The following is a 23,599-nucleotide window of genomic DNA, read 5'->3' as shown; positions in this document are numbered from 1 at the left end:
GAATGGATGGGATTACACGGTCAAAGAAAAGATATTGTTTGTGAATCAATGTGGATATAATCAGCTAACAAGATATTTTTTGATACTGTTAGTCTCGGTTTTTAATAGTTGAATCTAAAATAATTATAGGACGCCTACTATCGAATGTGTTGGTGAATTCTCTGTACAATATCGGTACCAATCACGTGCGATATCGTACTTGGTGTGTTATATTTCGATTCATGTAAAAAGTTGAGTTTTGTGTAAGTTCCAATCGGTTTTAGGTCAAAATATTTTGAATATATTGAAAGTATCAGATCTGTTCTAGTTACAAAATATTTCTTCAACAATGTATCAGGTAAATATTTCGTTGAAAATCAACTATTTTTTCAAATTGCTTTAACAAATGTTGACGTACCGAAATTCACGTTTTGAAGCAGAAAATAATCTCCAAATTGAAAACGTTTCGATTGAATCTTTTGTAAGAGCAATTGTTACCTACTGCCAAACAACTAACGGAATAATGTAAAAGTTACATGAAAAGTAGATGTGAATTTTTCAAGCTGGAAACAAAATTACACCATTTTTGTGTCGAAGTGATTGATGATTTTATTTTTAACGAACCTGTTAGGACTCGATAATTGATGGAGTGGGAAAAACTTCCCTGTTGTTGATTGTAGCAAGTAACTATGCATAAAAAACATTAATCTTCGTTAATGAATTTATTGTTCCTATTTAATCAGAAATTGTCACCACTATTCCTTCAAACCACCCTTTATTCTCATAATTTTTAGTAACCCTAAAGACAACATTAGATATCGGCGATTCCAGTGACTATTTTCTATGACAATGTACTACAGCATTTTTTATACACATCTGTAAAAACTAGGGTAAAGATATTGGATGTCCCATACGTAAATTAGGATTTCATTAAACAAATTGATGGTTTTCCAAATTGGCTTGGTAGTGGCCATTGAATATTTGAATCTTTTTCGTTTCTTCTGTTTATAATTGTTATCGAATTTGAGTACTTCTAGAGAATGAAAACCAATATCTCAATATATAACAATTTGACAGATAAAGTTAGGTTTAGTTGCACTTAACCAGGACTTCTTATCCAAGGCAAATTGAAGGATACAGCTGACCGCAAAATTCATTTTATTTTTGGCATATTTCACAACCAGATAAAGCATAATACACGATATAAAATATGTTTTCCATGCGCTGATTCATATTCAGAATTTATCAAAAAGATTTTTGCTCTTATCGATGTAGTATTGAACAAGTTCAATTTGTAGTTGGAAAATAACATTACTTGTTAATTACTCAAACTTAATACTATTGCTGGAGCTGGAACAGACCTAATATATAATGTACCATAGCTATAGCTGTCGAGGTACAATTAACAAAAAACACCAGATATTTAGAATGAGTGGTGAATCTTATAATTCTAGTATTGTTACAAAATCATAACTTATGTAAGACTCGAAAACCGAAGTCTAATAATATTTCAAATATTGGCGAATGCGATGGGTTTTCCATGAATAGCACCTTCCATAAAATTTTAGAATTTGAATACGACCAATTCTCTAAATCAATCTTTTGTGTATTTAAAATATTAGATGTTCTGCTGGTGTGTCTCTTTGTTGCCTGTTATATACAAAAAAAGTCATTCTTCCCTATCTATTTGGCTTTCGCGAAAACCACTCAATCATCGACCATGTTCAACCTTTTTACTATGATTTTGATAAAATCTACTCTAGACCTTGAGATCACACAAGTTAGAAGTGATATTTCATAAAATCTAGAGATTTAACTGTGCGAAAAGGGTCTATAATATATAATTACATTTCTTATCAACGCTTCTCAATAAGCTTTGTTAACAAATTTATTATTGGATATTTTTTCTGTTGGAGAAGTTTTGAAACTCTCTGAAGCTTGATAACATATGGACTAATTTGATTAGAAAAAATTGCAGAGAGAGTATACTTTTGATATTCCATCATTTTTGTGATATGCACATATTTATCTTCCCGTAAGTTGGCGAAGAATTTCATTGTCCTTATGTACTCTTTGTTTTGGATTAACTTTTTGTACTTCTTACAAGAAACCATATATTTTTAGTTTTCGATGTTAATGCCTTCACTATATACTGGCTTGTTCATCATTTTTTTTATTGAAACAAATATTGCAGCTAGAGAAATATTTATACTCATTTTATATGAGATATGTTCGGAATAGTGGTTATAACGTTACGTCCAAAATATTGTTTATTCAATGTTCTTAAAGAAGCAGAAACAGTTTTAAATGAAAATTATTATCCTAAAAAATGATCAAAAGTACTATGAGTCTAGTTATTCCCTTTTTTGAGAGTGAACATTTGAAGGAGAATGCTGATGAACTTACTTGACCAATATTTATTATAACTATTCTAGAAATAGATCCGTAGCCTTTGAATTAGCGACATATTCCAACCAAATGGGTACGCGGTTTGCAGTATTTTAGTTTTTCGTCTCCAAACGTAATTCAAGAGAATGGAATAGTTATTTATGCAACAAGTGAGAAAAGTAATACTTTTTTTCACAAGTAGGACGTTTTGACGGCAATTCGTGAAAAAAAAGTTACTTTAGTCACGAGTCTCACATCGTTGATACACCTTGGTAATAACGTAACACTGATCTCCATAGAAATTTCGATGTAAAGACTGTTGACCAGACATTTGCCAATAGCCATGAACAATAGATACTACAGCATGGGAACTTTGAGGTTATCTAGCTCCTAAACAATGCTAATTTAGTGCGAAAGCTCAATTTGTTTGAGTTCGTGAGCTAATTAGAATGAAAATGTTAGTTATAAATAGAGTATTATGCAAGTACCGCGTGGATCGTTAGCGGTAGTATTGCTTGCTAGCTTTAGTATTTAAGAATTTCCACTTTAGTTGTCAGGTTAGGAAAAACTGCTTATCTATCTACACATCTATCATAGCAAAGTATATAGTTTAAAGAATAGACTAGAAGATAAAACATGTCTATACTTTCAGATTTTTCGTAAACAAAACCTAATTAGTTTGTTACCTGTAGCCAGCTGACAAAGTAATATGAAGGATGCGTAAAAGTGGATATTGATTATCCGATTTTTTATGTAGATGTTGAAATACATATTTTTTGTGTCGAATTGATTGACGAACTAATTTTTAAGAAAGCTGTTTAGACTTGTCAATCGATGGAGTGAGAAAAACTTCCTTGTCGTTGATTGTAGCGAGTAACTACACATAGAATAAATGAACCTTGTTCAATAAATTGATTGTTACTAATAGACGAGAAATTTCTTAGAAAACACCCATTCAGTGGCATGATTATCAATAATCCCATATATGCATTGAGCATTAGTAATTCTAGCGACCGATTCATTTTTATACATATTCGTCTTTAATTGGCATAAATTTTCATTCCATATTAGAATTGTTTTTATCGAATAAATACAAATTATAATATCTCTCTGCACACATGTCACATGTTCATTTTTTAGTCGCACCTTTCTAGATTGGCTTTAATTCGCAAGAATACAGTTCGGTATAAAAACTATTTCGAACTAAAACAGTGAATCCCGCAGCTGGTCCACTGCGAGAAGATACTCTTCCAAATCAAGACCACGTTATTTTGACTTCAATCATAAATAAAAAATAATTTGAATTACTGAATATCTCCTGAATTTTCTGTTGCAATATTTATATTACTGTATTTCAATGTAGTTTTTCTTCTATTCAAATCGTACATGAAATAAGTATGAGAGAGCTTGGCCTATGACGATATTTTCGCTGGTTATATTTCACGAATACAATTCAGTTATTAGTCTATTTAGATCGTAATCATGCCACAATTCCTTTCCTTGAATTGAGGTGCCTTTCTAACCAATATTTATAATATCTATTATAGGACACGAACGACAACACAAACGATTATGACTTTCTTTTATTATCTTGAGCAACGCAATATTGTATACTTGCTTATAATAATAGATTAATAGAACAATAAACGTTATACATAAAAAATAATAATTAATTATAAAATCAATTTATATCCATTGGATCATTTGAGAAACATGTCTCACTAAGCAGTTTCATTCTAACCAATTAGAAATTATAAGTTGGCATCAATATTTCAAAATAATGGGATAAATTATTTTTATTATCAACTTCTTATTTTACTTTATATGATTGAAGGTATTTTATTAATATTCTGATACTACTATATGCAAGTTTCAATTGGTCATCTGAAATGCAACAAGTTTTAAAAGTGCTCTTATAGAATTAACCCGGTAAGTCCGATTTCAAATATTCTAAGTTCACTTTTCTTCAAAAATTTCATTTAGAAGTGTTTATTTCAGCTCATATTATTGGAGTTCATAATTATGTAATTATCGGACTTTACGATTAAGTGTTTTTTCTAAGAAGATGTCTTGAGCATTTTTATCTGCCAGTCCACATCATTCTTTGACGTATCTGGAACCCGATTTTATTCTATTATCTACCTACATTATATCGATATATTTTACTGTGGTGGTAGATTTTACTGCGAATGTATGATTTTTCACATTCTCTAGCTTCATTTTTCTTAAGAAGTCTACCAGTTAGGAGACTGACTTATTAATGTAACTTTTGTTCAACCATCAGCTTTTAACCTATTTGGCTTTTAAACCTGCTTTTTCATTGCTTTTATAACTCCTGTGCACCGGTATTAATGACCATACCGTGATTTTAATAATTTATTTAGAGTAGATGATGCCACTCCTTCATTGTATGAAGTATTCAATTTATGATGATAAGAAGCCAAATTGAAATTGAATATATTTACAAATTTCAACAAATAGTGAATATACTGGCGCTCATGACATCATTTTATTTCAGTACGAATCATTAACAATAGAAGTCTTACTGGACATGTTTTTTTAATGCTTTAAGGCGCAATTTTCGAAATTATTATCTGTTCTCTTCAAAACACGAGCAGATTCAATCATCAATTATCTATTTCAATTGAAACATCATTCATCAAATATAAACAATACATTGTAAGGATATTGTGATTTATAATTGAACTTTGGAATATAATTTTGGCATATTCTCATTTAGTTTAATAATTACAACAATTATGTACTTCTGTACTTGAATATGGCATCCAATTAAATTACCAAATCAATTTGGTTTTCACTTGATTCATTGTTCGCAGTATTCAAATTTATTTCACACTCAATCGCTAATAACAAATTACCGAATAAATGAATTACCACAGAAATCATACTGTGGGTAGAATGAAATCTGGAAAGCTCTTCTTGACATTCAATACTGAAAACTATTAGTTTTCTACTAATAACTACAGATAACCTTATAATAAAAGATAAATAAACATCATTGTTCAAGAAGCGAGCAGAAATTAAATTGGGCTCCTATAAATCGGCAATTAGTGTCCTTGTGCAGAGGATATAAGGTCATTAATCATATTTATATCCTACTAGTGCCCTTTTTTGTAGTGCTAACTTGAATATGAGAGTGTTCCACTGGCAAATCTCCAACCAGTTTCAACACTTCTCTCTTTTCTAATATTATTACATAACAACATTTGTATTCTCATTGTGGAGATAATGGAAGTTGTTTTTTTTTTTGGCTGATATGTTTCAAATTCAATTTCAAATTTTCTGACAGAATTTCAGGTAGAGCTTAATTTTTTTGAGTTTCATATAAATTCATGATAATATTTCCATTAGTTTATAATGTTTCATTTATGTCGTACTCAAATTTTTGAAAACATCGGATATCGTTGGCATCTACTAGCATATATTTCCCAAAATTCTATTGTTTAATAAGGATCATTATTAAGTTTTCGAAGAGAAAGAAATTGATCAAATATATGGTAGATAGATTGAAAAATCGTTGTGAGCTCAATTATCATATGAGGGTTGTCTGAAAAGTTTCCGACATTACAAACAAACAAGATAGTTTTTTTAATCATTATTTTTATTTCTCAACATAGTCTCCTTTTAAATCTAACAATGCTGTAACGTTTCACAAGTCCACGAACATTGAATCATCATTTTGAAACGTCAATTCTAACATTTCTTTTACATATATTTATACACATTTACCATATATAAACTCCTAAACTTTCTGGAATTTTTAAAGAACACAATATTAAAATAGCATACAGTCAAACACTTGATATTCAATCTGTTTTTACTAAAACACCAATCGATTAATTGCCTAACATAGTACATGAAATAGCTTGTTTAAATTGTGACAAAAAGAACATTGGTCAGTCGAATAACTTCTCACAAAAGTGATTATATTATTATTATATTAGATTATATCCTGATAGATGTTCATTAGACTCATGTCTATGACGAAGGACACAATATGAATTTTTATAAACAACATATATTTCCCAAAATGATCAATGCATTAATAAGAAAACTGCTTTAGATAACCTTAGTATAATTTATGTATATCTTTTAGATTTTGAAAAAACAAAACAAAACGAACTAACCTATAAAACTTATTGTCATTTATATTCTAGCCAATGAATATTCAACTACATTCATAACGACCTAACCTATTGAAATTTAATGTTATCCATAAATTCACCAATCAATATCAAACATTATTCACTAAAACTTATCCTTATCTAACCTACGAAAATTTAACGTTATTCAAAATGTAACCAGAATCAATATTTCAATTAATCAATATGTTCATCAACGTCAATTTGAATATTGAATTTTGGATTCTATGAGTTTAAAGATTTTTACAAGCTTTGATAATATCAAAAATCACCGGAAATCTCAATTAATTATTGTAAGTAAAATTTCATTATTGTTATACAATACAAATAATACAATATAATACAATACAATAAATACAGCTCGGAAAATATATTAAAGTTAGTCCACTTTGGTGTTTCCTTGCCACGTTCCAAATAAAAACTCACTTTCTCAGACCTTTTGATGTTTATGTTTTATGTTCATGTTTCTAAATTGTCTTGATTTTAGATATCTTTTGTTAATTGATTAGGTTTTAATAATTTTTCAAAGAGAAATGAACATTTTGACGTTTTGACTACTTTCAGTTGTTTATTTTGATTTAACAATTGATAGTTTTTTCTCCAAACTATATGGAACTTACATCCACAAGGGAGATATTTTTATATATCTGAGAGTTTTCCCTTAAATGTATCAATAAATGTGAGAAAAATATTGAATCACTTCCTATTTAACGTCACATAATTTCAATTCCCATTTCGCAAGATATTATTCAGATTTTCTCTTCATCAGTACCTGAATTTATGTTAACTATAAATTCACGCAAATTTCATTGTGAATACTAAATGGAAATAGACGAAGTTGCCGTTGGCAAGCGACAAATGTAGCTGATTTTGAATTCCAGCTTCGGAAGAGTAAATGAAATACAGTTTTTCGCAGACCTCTGCTGCGTTCCAATTAAATATTCAAAAGTTGAAAAAGAAACTTCCTGTTCATTTTCACCTACTCCCATATATAAAAATTCAAGGCAGCGCCTTTTTCGATATTCGTACAGGAACAGGAACGTAGTTATAATTGTACTATATGTAGTAGACTATCTTAGGCCCAATATTAATATAAAACACAGGAATATTCCAAATTACGGAAATCCATTCAAACATTATTTCGTGAAACATATTCGATAAAAATGGAACAATACTGTAGCACACAGCAGTACATATTTATAAAGAAAAATTAGGAAAGTAATTAGCACATTAATTGAACCAATTTGTCAAGCGAAAATCAGGAGCTAAATGGAACACATCATTCGACTCAAAGTAAAACCTCTTCTCTTCTTGAGAGATCGTTAAGGGGTACGCTATTATGCAAAAGATTACGATGTTTCTTCAAAGTTCTTAAGCACAAAATCATAATCGGAGGCGAATCTGGCGAAAAGGGTGTATGGGGTAGCAATTTAAACTGTAATTTATTAATTTTAGCCATAGAAATAACTGATGGGGAGCTGGTACATTGTCTTAATGAAACAACACTTCCTTCTTAGCCAAATACATCCGTTTCTGCTCCGTTTCTTCATTCAAACATTGCAATAAGCTCGCATGATACTCGCTGTTGATAGTTTTCGCTTTTCCTAGATAGTTAATGAAAATTATCCCACGCGCATCCCAAAAAACCGACGCCATGACCTTGCCTCTAGATGGAACGGTCTTCGCCTACTTTGGAGCTTGTTCTCTCTTTTGGTTGTGATGTGATGGATCCACGTTTCATCCATGCTTTTGAACCGGCGCAAAAATTCGGCTTTATTACTTTGAATCATTGCCTCACTCGATCGAATCACTTTCACGACGCTGTTTTTGGTCTATTGTAAGCAAAACTTTCTCATTTCCAAATTTTAAGTTAATCTGCGATGTACCGCACTTTTTAAAATGCATACTATGTCTTCTAGCTCACGCACTTTCAGTTGAAGATGTTTCAGTACCACTTTGTGGATGTTTTTCAACATTTTTGGAGTCGTCACTTCATTTGGTAGGTAGACAACTGCGGTGCTGGTATTCGAAGGACATACGGCCTTTTTCGAACTCTGCTACCCAATATTTTACTGTTGACAGCTGTCTCAATCAGAGTAGAATCTAGTTCAACTTTCGTATTGGTTGAGCTGAAGCCTTTCAAATTGAAGTATTGTATCACATAACGATGTTTTCCGGGTTTACAAATTTATTGGAAACGTTCACTGTTGATGGCTGCCAAACAAATACTAAACAACGTGGTATCTTCAAACTTGAAATATATGCTGATTGTGTACTTTCTAATACAGGGGTATTTTCCAACCAACTATCCATATCTCTAGGTTAGGCCAAAGACTTTTGAGATCATCCTCGTATAAATAAGTTTTATTACGTTTATTCTATTTAACACTTAACACTTAAAAAACTAGTGAAGATGCCAATGAACAGATCGAAGTTCATCACATAATTTATTATATAAGACGTTAATGGCTTACGAGCGTCCGTTTAGAGACAAATAATCATACAATTTCTGACAGACCAATACATTCCCTCCCTAGTTTGACGAGTCAACATAACTCGCTAATGAAGCTGTGTTAAAACTTGTTCGATATATTTAAGGTAGAGGTATGTGCCAAGAACTAATTTTATCCCAATTTAGAAAATTATATCCGAGTAGAATCTTTGTTTTAGGCCGTGGAACGTTTTTTAACAGCATTGTTTTTGTAGCGACTGATGGTGAACCATCTATGATTGGTCACCATTGTTCATATCTGTCTGAAGTACTGCTCATTCATCAATTACAAGAAGAACGTCCAAGATTTCAAACGAAATTAATAGTTGTAAAACAAATATTCATCACTTGAGACTATGATGAGAGTGATGTATATAGAATTTGGCACAAAGTAAATTTGCAGCTGCATGCTGGCGATCTGAACTTGATTGGAGCAAAATTAATCTGCGACGAACGTCGATATTTCTGTGTTAATTAATTCAACATAGCATATTGTTCGGTTGTAATGAAATTCTAAAATTTGGCGAAGGGGCGCGTCATTTTTGATATACCCAAATGTTTTTTATCATATAATTTTTTATTTCTTCAATTTCTTATTTCTTAGACCTTTTGATATAATAATGCATCTAAATGTTTTTGATTTTAGGTCTCTTCTGTTTCAAAATTAGTGTTTTCATAATTTTTGCGAGAAATATAGAATTTGACGTTTCGACTTTTCTTTTGATAAAGACTCAAAAAACTTAAAAAACTTGAAAAACTATCAAAAAACATTATTTTTGAAACAGAAGAGATCTAAAATCAAGAAGATTTAGATGAATTAATAATTTTTTATTGTAGCAGGCGATTCGTTTACAGTCTATTTATTTATTTGTTTTTTTTTTCTTCATTTTCTAAAAATTTTAGAATTTCCTTTGGAGATATAAATGACTTCGCTTATCGTAGTAGGTTAGTTCATAGTAAATAGTCATAGTGAACAGAACGAGATAGAAAGTAACCGAAGAATTTGAATAAATTATATAAGTTGAGTATTAGTGATGAGTTATAGTGTTCATAAATTAAACACACGATTAGAATAAGAAAACAATAAGAAAAACATTACAATATGAACTGAGAAGAATATTCGTAATTTCGACATTCATATTACTATAAATGCTTCAAGATAATGTTATTTTATCACCCATTGGGGCGCTTTTTTCAAAGATTTTACACGTTTGAGGATCTTACATTGTGGAACATTATTAAAAAATATCGCTGTTATATAATCATATTTGGTCTTAAAATATCTTGATGTGACCAGAAACGTTTTAACGAAACAAATAAATCGTTTGTAAATCAAACAATTCTGATATTATACCTGCAGCTCACCATTAGTGAACCAGATAGAATTGTCTGATTCTAGTGCTTTTTCTAAATGGTTACCTGCTCCAGATTTCTTAGATAATTTATTTCAATTCATTTCATTCTATATTTACTGAATTTCATCTATTTAATTCATTGAATATTCGGTATTCGTTGATTATAGAAAAAGGGTCCTTTGCAAACATAATTTGGGTATATTTGCCCAACATACTTCACAAAAAAATAACGTTCACGGAATCCATTAACTGATCCAGAACGTATTTTGTTATCCACTTTCCTTCTAGCCCACCTGCTATTTACATTCCATACAAATATTCTTTAACAATAACTTGGTGTGAGTTATTTCGAATGTAAAACGACAGCTACTTGCATTGTTTGCTTCATTTGATTCCGTGATTAATGTTTGATACTTCCATGATCTAATTTATTTTCTGATTAGAAGCTTGCCTTTATCGTTTGATAACGGTTGTAACGCTTTTCTTTTCTGTGAAAAAGATATTGTTAGTTTGTAATACAAATTACTAACAAAATAGAAGGAGAATAAGTTGAAGAAAAATGAATTGTAGTTTGAATTTGCTATTCAATATAGAGGAAATATTTGAGAGGAAGAAAAAATACACATGCTATGAATATATTAGATTCGTTTTGCATCTAAAAGAATAATTTCTGATATTGTATAATCAATTTTTGAAATGTTTTCATTCTTCCTTAAAATACCTTCCTTAAAGACTTTAGAAATATCGTATGTTGTTTTTTTATTTCACCAAAGTTTAAGGAAACAAACCATTTGAATTAAACAGTGCAACAGTTCCTATCTTCAGCACCTTTGAAAATTTATCTGGAAATAAGAGTTTAGTTTTTATCAAAGAAAAAAAAACCATTTCCAAGCGGTGGTTTAAGTGTAATCCAATGGGATTAGGTGAATTGATAAGAGACCACTCACAACACAGATTATTTAGATCGGAATTTTTTAACAAAACATCCATCCAATAAGTTAGATTCACAGATGGGTCAGGAAACCTCGAGGCAAACCAAGTAAAGAGTAATGTAATGGTACGAAGCAGCCAAATGAAAAAAAATCGTTAATGAATAAATGATGACATGTTGGAAAAACCACTTGGAGACATCAATGTGTATTTTTTTCGAGTGAAAAAATTACACAGGTACGTTATGTGACAGTGGACAATACAAACTTCAGAAAATTCTAAATCTAATTTATGTACAATTACAATTAAAACTCAATAAGTAATACTGCTTATTTCTTATTAATATAAAAAAGGAAAAACCATTCATTAGATCTTCTGATGCACGTTTCAACAACGAAGTTATCATCTTCATACTGAAGTTAAACTGGAACCACGAAAACACTATCGGGAAAACCTCTTCGGCGGAATATTTCACATCATTGAGCAAGAAATCATCATCATTGAGTAAAAAATAGGCCCTTTGCCTTATTTAATCGAACAATCTCAATACTTTTTAAAGCATTTATCAATTAATTATAGAATCGTGCTCGGCAAAACCCGATTCTTCGGTTAGTCTTTATTTTAAAATCAATGTGATATTTAAATTGAACATTAAAGGATCTCTGAGTCGGCCCAACATACTTCTTGTCACAATCGTTACACCCAATTTCATTGATTCCACTCTTATCCAAATCTGGTATTCAATTATTGGGATTGCCCAACAGTTGTTTTAATTTGTTGCTAGATATAATTTTTGTATTAACGGTATTAAGAGGAATAAGAGCAAATTTTCTCTGTACTCTGTACTCCTGATGGGAACCATTAGGATCTGTCAATCATATAGTTAAGTGATTCAAAGTGTCCCTTATTTCTGACTAGGCACGCATATCCTTATCTACCGATTTATAATTATTTATAGTTATTATTGTATATAAGATTTATTATTTAAGAGAGCTTATATAATGAAACTGGATTCTTAATATTCGTCGAGTACCTTAATCACATTATTGAAATCACTCCAGTTAATCATTTGCTAAATAAATAGTTTCTTACAATGTTGTAAATTGAATTTGACTCATGATTTTTATTTTCGTTTTGAACGTAGGTGGTTTCACATAGAGGTTTCTTAAACTGATCACAGTTAATTGATATATCCACACACCCACATCCTCAATGAAAGTCTTTTCCTCTTTTGTTGGATACTATGAAAATAATCAGCCGGGATATATTTGCTCGTAGCGGTGTTTTCTTTTAATACATCAAATTCTATCCTATTTCTATTCTAGATTATTAGAGCATCTGAAAATGGTTAGAGAGAATTTGAATAGACTATGAATCACTTTGAGAAGCAGATTAAACAAGAGAATCAAGATTTTCCCAGGGTAAGTCCCTGCATAAAGTTTACTAATTAAATGGAATGTAATGGACACTTACTATTTGCTACGAGCAAATTCTTTTCGTTACATCTAAGATAAGATGGCCAGTCTTCATTTCCTGGTACATCGATTTTCCACTGAATATCGAAAAATACAATGAGGAAAGGACTTCAGCATGTGATTGTACTCAATGGTCATGATAATTGATTTATGAATAGATTTATGAAGAATCCTCGTGGAACCACCAAAATCAAAATGAAAAACAGGTACCTTTCAATACTGTTTATTCAAAAGAGTTGGAAAGAATTTTCAACAGAGTGGATTAAAATTTGTTCATTCCTCCACAAGCTTGTTGGGTTATCCCAAGGATAAAATAAAAGATTTGGAAAAATGTGATATCTTCGAAATTAGCTGTAAAGATATTCTGTTTAAATAGTTCATTTAGAAGAAAACAAGCTGTCAGTACTAATCATGGAATAAATATGTATTATGGGGTTCAAATAGGGACAAAGAGCCTATTCCTCAGTCAAAAAATCGAATCGATGGGTACAGTTTTTGGTTGGCACCCAATGATTTCCGCAGAGTGAAAGAAGCGATGGATGCATTCAAATCACATCTTTCGGAGGTCCTCAATCGGTACGAAAAAAATGCTTCCAGAATTGGTTCAATTGCATGCAAAATTGTTTATTGTCTATCTCCCAACTTAAGTAGCAGCTGTCGTGCTGCAATACTTTTCCATAAGAGTGTAACTCCAACTGATTTTCAATATGCAGAAAATTTTTCCATCCACAACGAACAAAAATGAAATTTTCTCCACATTCAGCTCAAAATATTGATTAATGAATTCAGTATAAAACAGTATGCACATTTTCCCGTATCAAAAATACTCAAAACTCTTATGAATATTCTAATATTTTCTGCTATCAATACACAATTCAATCATCTCCTCAAATGATGATTGGCACGTTTTCATCTACCATTGCTTATTTATAAGGACCTATATTCGAATTTATTTGAACGTAATTTAATAGAATTCTGTCACTCACCTTGCACTTCAGCAATCAGCCAATGATAAAATATATTTGACTCTTGAGCTTCCACCGAATCAGAATCATTCATTGTTTTTTTTTTCATTGTATTTTTGCTTCAATTTTCAACTGACACATATATAGCGAAAACATTTGAACATGAAAAATATATCGTTTTTATTAATAATGTATTCAATTTCTGGTTCAAATTCAGTCTGATTTTATGAAAGCGGATCATAGATACTTTTATTGGAGATAAAACTGGGAGTCATTGATTTTCGTTAAGGAAAACAATGTTTATAGTTGAACTTCATGGAGAGAATTGGCAAACCGTGGAATGTAGGGCAATACATTCTATGCTTTAATTATGAATAATTATTGAGTAGCATGATTTCCCTACTTCTCGTAATCAACTGAATACATATCTATTATGGAGAAAAGCATTGAAACACGATAATTAGATAGCTAAAGACATAATTTAGCGTCATATAAAGAGACTACGTATAAAATATTGTGGTTTATCATAGAGGTGAGGTAGAACATTGGAAATAAGACAAAATCTATGGTTCTATCCTAAGACGTTTGTTTGCTTGAAAATCAACGTCTTCAGAACAGCCCTTTATTGGTATAAATTGCCAATCTTTGACAATCAGGAAAACCTGTTTCTGTTTTTCCAGCAATTAAAAATTATGCGTATTTTGTTTTCGCAGGCTGTTCGTGCTAAAACGAATCTGCTGTGAAGTCAGCAACATTCTAGCTGGAGTAGTTAAACCTTCCTCTAACTGGCAGTATTCCAGTAATCTTAGAAGAAATATCTACCAGATACAAAGCCAGAAATAGTGTGCACTCAGGAGGCAACGTCTTTTTCAACTTCCAAGGTCTGACCCACTCATTGATATCGTGGAGCACTTGAAAAATCCAATAATGAATTTGAATGAAAGTTACTCCGCAATTGAGCTCTTATAATCGTTTCTAATCTCACACGAAGTCTACTGGCCAAGTTTAAGTGGAAACAGCTTGAAAAGCCACCCTAAACCGGAACAATCCCCATATAACTTCCATCTGCCTGGTTCGCTAGAAAACAACTCAAAAAAAAAGAATGTAACTCGATCGAAGACTTAAAGGGTATGATTGTCACAGCCATAAAGCATTCTCTGGAAATTTTCATGAAACAACAGGAAATGTTTCATTCGCATTGTCATTTCCTATGAAACTATAAATTCTAACGACGGCGACGTCTCTAATCATTTTATATTGATATATAAAAACTATCAACTTATGACGTAGAATATGTGTATTCTAATGGGAAAACCAGGATAAATTTATCCATTAATATGGAGTCCACATAATTTAAATTCACTTCATTTACTTGGCAAGCAAATAATAACCATTTATTAACTCAAACTGCTCGTTTCAAATACCAAACAATCCATTTCCAATTACTGATTTTGAATATTTTATTAGATATATTTGTCCACTTCTAACATAAACAACATAATATCAAAACATCCTTGATTTTCTGTTATTTCTCAACTATCTAATCGCGTGTCTAATGGATATCATTAATTTTTTACTGTTATCTTTTTTATCAGTTTAATTTTATGAAGGCAGCGAACAGTTAACTTCCGTTGTCTGATTTAATCTGATTGGGCCATTTCATGAATCATAGGAACTATTTTTAAAAATTTTGTAATTATCTAGCAACAACTAATATTTTATACATTGAGTAATTAATACTGTGTTAACCCCACGAGGGAAACGAATTTACTTAATCACGTGTTTTATAAAATATTTCAGTTCTCACGAATAATTGAGTGAACTGTACTATAAAACTGTCCTCGAAGTCACTTTTTTATTTGATTTGGTCGACGTAACCAATTGCATGAATAATTTATAATTTTTATGTTAGTAACAAGTTGTTTATCTACGACGATTGGTGAATTGTTATTTTTTCCGAAAAATGAACTTTCTAGTTGATATACCGTCAAATTATCGCGAAATGCGGGAAAAGATGTTACAGGTTTGATTTCAATTGGTAAATGATTATGCATTTTTTTGAATTGGAAAGTATTGAGCACTTAATTAATGCTGAACGTGAAGTTGGTAGATAAAAGTGTGCTCCGCGTTTATAAGTGGATAGCTGTACAATGATTTCTCAATATTGGAGAGGTGTGCTTCCGAATTGGGCAGATGGATTCAACGAAAAATAAGGGAGAAAAAGTCAACAATATATTCATTGATCTAGAAGCGTCTATAGATATAAAATCAAATATTTCACATTAGATTGGGCAATCACTTTTTCTCGTAAAATATATCAGTTAATTATTTGTAAGTTATTTTGTTTATGAGGACCTTTAGAAGAATTGGTTGGTATTAAGATTACTAATGTATAAGAAAAGAGTTCTTACTCGTAACTTTCTCGTAGCACTTTCTAAAAGTTTTAGAAAAGATGGGGAATTAAAACATGACGTGCTTCAACAGAACAGCTCAGAAGACAGACCCAGATCTTCACCCAAAGGTCTTTATTGCAGATGAATCACGGTGATATGGTTATGACGCAGCAGTCAATGTTAAGTTAAATCAAATATACAAACAATGCTGATATGCTTCTTAATGTTAGGGTCGTGGTTCATTCACAGTTTGTTTCCCCATGAGAGTGCGTCAAGTCAACCTTTTATTAGAAATTATGAAGAGGATTGAGGAACAGTGTTCGTTAGAAAAGAGGTATTAAAGTACACAGAATTGAAGAGGTTGAAAAAGTAACGACAAAGGAACTATCATATAAATAGGTGAAAACACGTTTCGAACATAAGCAAAAGTACCAGAAGGAAAATTCTATTACTTGTAATGTGGAGTGTTCTTAAGGAGAAAACGCTGTTCTGTCTTTTTTTCCACGTAAAAAGTGAGTGAAATATATTTATCTACGAGTATATCCGTCTCATAATTTTGTACTGGAAATATTGGATTTGGTGAAATTTCTTTTTGGAAATTACATACGACATACTATCGTAGTTATTCTGTGGTCTTAATTTTTTATTTGGGCATCTCTCAGCAAAGTGGAATTCGAAAACATAAGAGTATATTATATTCTTGCACTGTTATACATGGATTTGTTATTGTTTAAGTATATTCCAGTTTTTCCAACTTATGCTATTACAAAATCGTTCTCTTGACGTCTGCTATGTAGGAAATATTTATTATTAATGATTATCGCATAGTTGAAAGATAAATCCGTCAATATTGATTCATTGAAATCTACTTTAATTCGCAGTACATTGTTCAAATATAATTTTCTATAATCAGATTAAATATTTGAAAATATAAAGAGCTTTTATAGAGTGCACTTTGGAACGAATACTGATTAATAACCTGTTCTGTAAGCAAACATTCAACCCTCCTATATAATGTGAATTTTAATCAGCTTAAAATTTCCAGTCAAGTCACAATGGCGATTATATTAGTTTAAAGAATATGATACTACGAAAGCATACTATGTATTTAGTAATTAATCTCCGTTAAATTATAACTAAATTAGACAAGAGCTCAAATTATCAGCAAACTGTTAGGAAGTACCTAAATGTTGATAGTAGAGGGATCTATTGATCCAATTCTCACAAATATAATTAAAAATTTTGAATTGACAAAGTAATTTCACATTTAAAACACTACTTAAATACTAACTACTGCAATCACACCACTACAAACACTTCAACACATAACACTTCACTAATTTATCACTTCTTTGCCGCTCGAATTACATGTATTGATCGTCGCGTAACTTCAATACATTTAACTGGTCTTTTCTGAGCTTCTGCTTCATATATACTCTATATAATTCTAGAAAATTTTGTTTCAAAAATAATCCACGACGATCTTAGTATTCAAATTAGGAATTACTTGTTACAATACTCCCAAACTTCCAAATTTTTAATTATGAGACGATTTTGGTTTTCATTGGTTTTCTAAATATACGTTGTTAAAAGTTTTATTGTTTTTTCTTTTATGATGAAGGATTAAAATATGAAATCGTTCGTGTGCTACTCGAAAGTTAATCAACTTTCCTAGCTAACAACTTCGGAGAATATTTTCTGTGAAGCAGTGAACTTAAAATAATTATTCTGTCTCTTTTGATTGGCATTTCAATAGTTGAAATTTCGATTAGTTGTTCATAAAATGTAATAACTAGGAAACTTTTGATCTTGTTCTAAATACAGCGAGGAGAATATTTATAATATAACTTATCAAATAGGTACGAAGAACATAACCAGAGCACAAAGAGGAAGTTTTACAAAAACTGTCAGAAGAAACCTGAATGTGATAACATAGTGGGATCAACAAGTTCATTAACAAAAAAAATTCCATTTTCCTGGAAAAAAGTTATATTTTGGTTGTTTCCATCATTTATTGCGGTCAATATCAATTCAGCTGTCAAGTTTTTTCAAAAAAAAAGGAATGTTAAAAAAATAATTTTATGAATGAATCTCCATACTTGTAATTGATAATGGAGTTGAGTATATAGGTCCAAATAATCGGTAATTAGTATTGAGATCAATTTTTCTTGGTACTTAACTCAGGACTGAGCTACTTCTGGGAATTTTCAACAAATGCAGAAGTACGGTAAACATTTCAAGCAATCAAATTCATCTATACGGTCGCTATTATCTTGTGATACATTTGCCAGCTTTATCTTAGGCCTCCTTGCCAGAGTTCTTAGTATAGTTAATTGTTATTCGATTAAAATGGATCAGATACATTCTCAATAATAAATTTATCAAAATATTTCAATCTAATGTAAATATTACGTGCTCAAAATTTCTATTTATATTACAGAAAACTAATAGCAACCATTTAGGAGAATCAATCATCCCTACTAAATAGATCACTTAAAAATACACAGTACTTTTATATAGATAAGTAAATTTTCGTTATTCTTCTCCATCCCCAAAACAAATCAGCATTAGTCATCATATATCACTTAACTCCATTTTGGATAAACGGAAATGTTTTCGAAGTTCGTTGCGTGATAAGACTAAACATCATGAATCATGTTGTCATAATCAAATTTACTCTACATATATCAGATAGAAGATTAACTTAATTTTCACTAGAAGAAGTATTTATTGAAAATTAACCTCATTCATAACTATATTGATATTCGGTATCACTTCAATGCATGCCTTGTACCTAACAAATGAGAGTCTTCAATTTGGAATCAACTTCACAAATCAGATACTAATGTTTTCTGAAAAATGCTCCAACCCAATTTGTAATTGAGGATTTGAGGATTTTTCTACAAACGATAACGATGTAAGTTACAATTTAGAGATAAGAAGATTCCTTAAAATGTGAATCTGTTATGTTGATGTAAGTTTCCAAATGGTATGGCAATAAAGCTGTACATACATGCAGATATCAAATTTTCATTCCTTGCTAATTATAAGAGAAACAAATTTGGAAAAATATATCGTATTTTGATACTTTGACAACTTGTAAATCATCATTTTATAAAAAACCAACAATTTAATTGTTGCATGAAGGGATGGTATTGATTTGGTTTTCATAAAACTCCAAATTTTTCTAGTTATAGTAGATGATAGAATGACAATTTAGATAGAAAGTTCTTTATTATATTCGTATTTCAAAAGATAGTACTAACATATGCTTATGACCTAAAGAGCGTGTTCAGTACTAATTATGTGCGTTTTTTAATTTGGTTTTGATAGAATCATATCAACCATGTTATGCTTACCTACATACTATTCCGAAAGTGCTTCTTTCCTTGGAATGATATGTGAGTGATTTTTGCTTATATAGTGGCTACACAAACAATAATGCACGTCCAGAATCATTATTTACAGAAATGATTTTTGAAATTTGTGCACTTATACTTACTTGTAATGTAATAGATCGCTTCCAGCTGATAAAGATATCGTTAGCATTAAAAATTCGAACGATTATTTTAAAACGTACTCCAAGTGAATTTTTTCGTCACAGTAAATATAAATCACTTCAGCTTCAAGGCTTCTAAGAAGGCAAAAACCGTTTTTAGTCAATAAGATCATATCAATAATTATGTGAGAGTTAATTGTTTTTTTTTTCATTTAGATGCTTTATCCTTAACTGACAAGTGGCAATCCTCGCACATTTCCTTCCCAGATATCTAAAACTTACAATTTTGTACCTTCAACAAAATTACACAAATTTTAGTATTTGTTTATGTTGTCTACAATAACGACGGAAGTTATTATTAAACAAGTGTCTGAAAAGGGTCCGCTACGGGGCCGTAGTGGAATATGCTCGCTTCGACTATTTTCCGGTCTTGAAATGTAAATTACAATTTTATCATGAATTTTTGAACTCTTGAGCATGTTCATATTCTATGCTTCGACTGGCAGATGAGTTTTCAAGGAATGGAACAATTCTTCTTCCGATTATTTAAAGTGAACTTTGAACAACAGAAATTGCATTTTATAGAATTCTCTAAACAAAACGATGTGCTTGGATGAGATATGGTAGAACTAATGATTTCAAGCATTCAAAAACCAAATATGAATGAGAAAAGATTGTTTTTCTACTATTGTGCGAAAAGTACGTACTTTAGACACACTCTAGGGTCCGTAAAACTTCACTTTAAGCAGTGATGAAAATTATTATAAAGTTCTCCGTGGCCTCAAGTCGAACTTATTCAGTTTTTTCCACCTATGTAGTAATAATTGTTATCTGTTGTTTCGATAATTTGTTCTAAGCTCAATTAAATTCTTGAAAATATTGATAAAAATAAAATATATTTTTTAATGATTCAATAAAAGCGTTATGGTTTCTTCTAACGAAATATTAAAGTAGGGCGTGAAGAAAATTACTGTTAAACTTCTGTATTTTGATAAAATTTTCGCTTGTAGAAAAAATATTGTATGCAATTCGTGTGTAAGGGCCTTTTTTCGACTCATGTGATTGCCGCAATATTCACAATCATCAAAATGAGGATACTTTACACACTTGTTACATAAATAACTATTCTTAGTCACCTTCTAAACGTAATATTTAGAATTTTTTGATTGTAATAAAAATAATGTATTTATATACATATATGATGGAATGAATGTGTATTTTCTCCATTTTTGTATATATAAAATTGTTATGTGGAAAAGACGGGTGACAAAATGTCATATATATGGATATAAGTAATTAAATGAATAATGTAGCCGAAGGTTACAAATCATATAACTTTACATTAACCAAATTGAATACGAAATGTATCTTACAATCAATTTAATACAATGTGATATCAGTTAACCATTATACATCCATAATATATTGAAAAAACTATCTAACAATCGCACTAATGTGAAAATATTTAATGTATCACATTTTGAATTAATCTATCACAAACAAATTGATATTATATTGATAGTTGGTGCTGAATTAGCAAATAGTTTTTCATCATTAGCTCTTCAACTCTTCAAAAACGCTTTTGTATGAACTTATAAGTAAGAACTTGCAATGTCGTCGTGGTGGAGAATAATTCGTCTCCTGCGATTGCTTTCTTGATTTTTTCGAACACTTCTGGCAAACAAATGCTGGTGTACCATTCGAAATTGCTCCAATGAAACGGCGGTGACATGCCTAGTTATTCCGAAAAAAACAGAGGATCATTTGATTCGAAGTGTCTTGTGTGCGAAAAACTTTTGTTGGATTTGGCTTGTCTTGAAATGCCCATACAACATACAATGTTGTTTAGTTTCAGGTTCATATGCATAGATCCTTGATTCGTCGCTTATTACGATCTCAAAGACGTCGTGTGAAGCACTGCGATTAATTTTTTTCAGCATTCATCTGCACCATTCGACACGAGCTTATTTTTAAACGATGGACGATTGTCAAATTATGGGGTATCGAAAGCAATATTGAATGTGTGCAAGTGAAACCAATCGTATGTCCCATGAAGATCTAGCAATATCAATATACGCACAACATCGATGTTTTCTGACACAACATCCGATTTTGGACTTTAATGGGATTCATGCTGTGGTACAAGATTAGCTCTTTAGCGTGGTTTCACTTTCTCCACGTGCAGTCACTCTATCACCACGATAATTGATAACTCATGAGCTGTTTTCAGATACAAATTATGGCTGTCTCTATATCTTCAGTCTTCTAATATTTGGATGAAATCGCAAACTAGATTTGTTAATGAACAATACCCTCTATACTCTTTACTTTTGATCTTTACTCCAGTATTCGTATTCTCGAAATCAATTTAATCTAGTTGCACGATTTCCACGTGAAACAAGTAGAACTCTTAGAATCGTTCTGGCATTAGAATTAGCAAAGCCGGCTAATGAAACTTCTAATCGTACCTGTACAATCTAACATAGCAGAATTCTAGCCACTTCTGAATCTGGTATCTAATAAATATCCATCGTTTCGTAGTTTGCGGCTTGTTAAATCTCCTTAATTTGATCAGAACCGTTGATTTCGAATGGTGTTAAATGTTTGTTTACATAGTTACCATGCTTTTTCAGAACCTATAGTGATAAAGCATAAAAACTCACCCTGGAAGAAACACAACTCTCCCCAGACTCTAAGTGTCTTAAAATTTCACACAAAAAATACTATAGAAAACACTAAAAATTAAGCACAAGAAAGAGCGAAAAATTATGCTGATAAACCGAAACGACCCTTTCTTTCACTCGAAACCGTTTACTGGTGTTTGCGACATGAACTCCGTATATGTATGTTTTACAACTCCTTTTTCGGCTGCGGTGTTCGGGTATATTCGAGAGATGCATACAAGTTTTCTGTTCTCGTCTCTATCATTTCTCTGTGCTCAACGTTGGAAGACTTGTTTTATTTGCTAGATAGATAGGATATAAGAGCAAATAATATGGAAGCGATATAAAGTTCATCTTGTCGCGGCTTAAAAAACAACAAAAAAACCCATATGTTTAAAGAAATATTCCTTATTTTCCTGACTTGACACATAAAAATTTACGTTACGTGTACTGCAGCTATATTTCTGACAAGGGAGTTTCTCAGTTTGATACATAAATGATTCAATTCTTAGAAACCGGAAAACAACGATTCATAATAAACAAAATATGTTTTAAATATGACTAAGATTTGGAAGTTGATATAATTGGAAGTTTTATGAATAATGCATCTTTTGCGTTTTAGTTCTGTTGAAATATAAGCAGAGTGCAAGTTCAAAAACTTCCTTCCCCCATTTATTTTTCCCAATACATCCCACATAAGTCAGAAAAATATGTCAATTTTATTCTGAACAGAGACCCTTTACTTGGTTCATTTCTTGGAGAGGGGTAGATTATTTATTCTCAAAATTAAAGCAGGAACGGCTTCAGAATTTATTTGTAAATGGTGGATAATAGTATATATATAGATAAGTGGAGTGGATTTTCTACATAGAGCTTACACACCTCAAAGTTAAAGTGAATTGAAAACAAACTTCCGTGCAGCCGTTTAAAACCAACAACTTTACCTGAGAACTAAAAGAAAAATTATATTTTGAATATAAAACATTATTGATCAAATAATTTATAGTTTCAATAGAATATAGAATAAATTATAATATTATTTATCAACTAATTTATCAGTTATCAATAAATGAATGAGGTTAAATTGAAGAGTCTAAGTATTGTCTTCGAAAAAATATGGAGGATAATAGTATGCACAGGAATATGCTGATGTATTTTATAAAGCTAGTTTTTCACAAAACATGTGATGCTGAAAACTGGGGCTCCAATTAGAAATCTATGAAATATTGTCGCATTAATCTTCTTAGTCATAGGCAGTCTTATTCTCTCATACACATTGAATCATAAAATCTGGAAGT

The 23,599-nt window shown here is 30.9% G+C and overlaps 1 protein-coding gene across 1 annotated transcript in view; it reads right to left on the bottom strand.

Annotated features, from left to right (window-relative positions):
• The window catches only part of LOC130447340 (protein O-mannosyl-transferase TMTC1-like), a 152,650-nt gene extending 130,196 nt beyond the window's left edge, over positions 1-22,454 (bottom strand). Inside the window, exon 1 of the mRNA XM_056784107.1 lies at positions 22,302-22,454. The gene's annotated coding sequence lies outside the window, so the exon portion shown is untranslated. The remainder of the gene's footprint in view (positions 1-22,301) is intronic.
• Between the last annotated feature and the right edge of the window lie 1,145 nt (positions 22,455-23,599).

This window comes from Diorhabda sublineata, chromosome 8 (assembly GCF_026230105.1).
Source record: "Diorhabda sublineata isolate icDioSubl1.1 chromosome 8, icDioSubl1.1, whole genome shotgun sequence".
In the NCBI taxonomy this organism is placed as follows: Eukaryota; Metazoa; Arthropoda; class Insecta; order Coleoptera; family Chrysomelidae; genus Diorhabda; species Diorhabda sublineata.
This window is presented reverse-complemented; position numbering and strand designations above follow the sequence as displayed.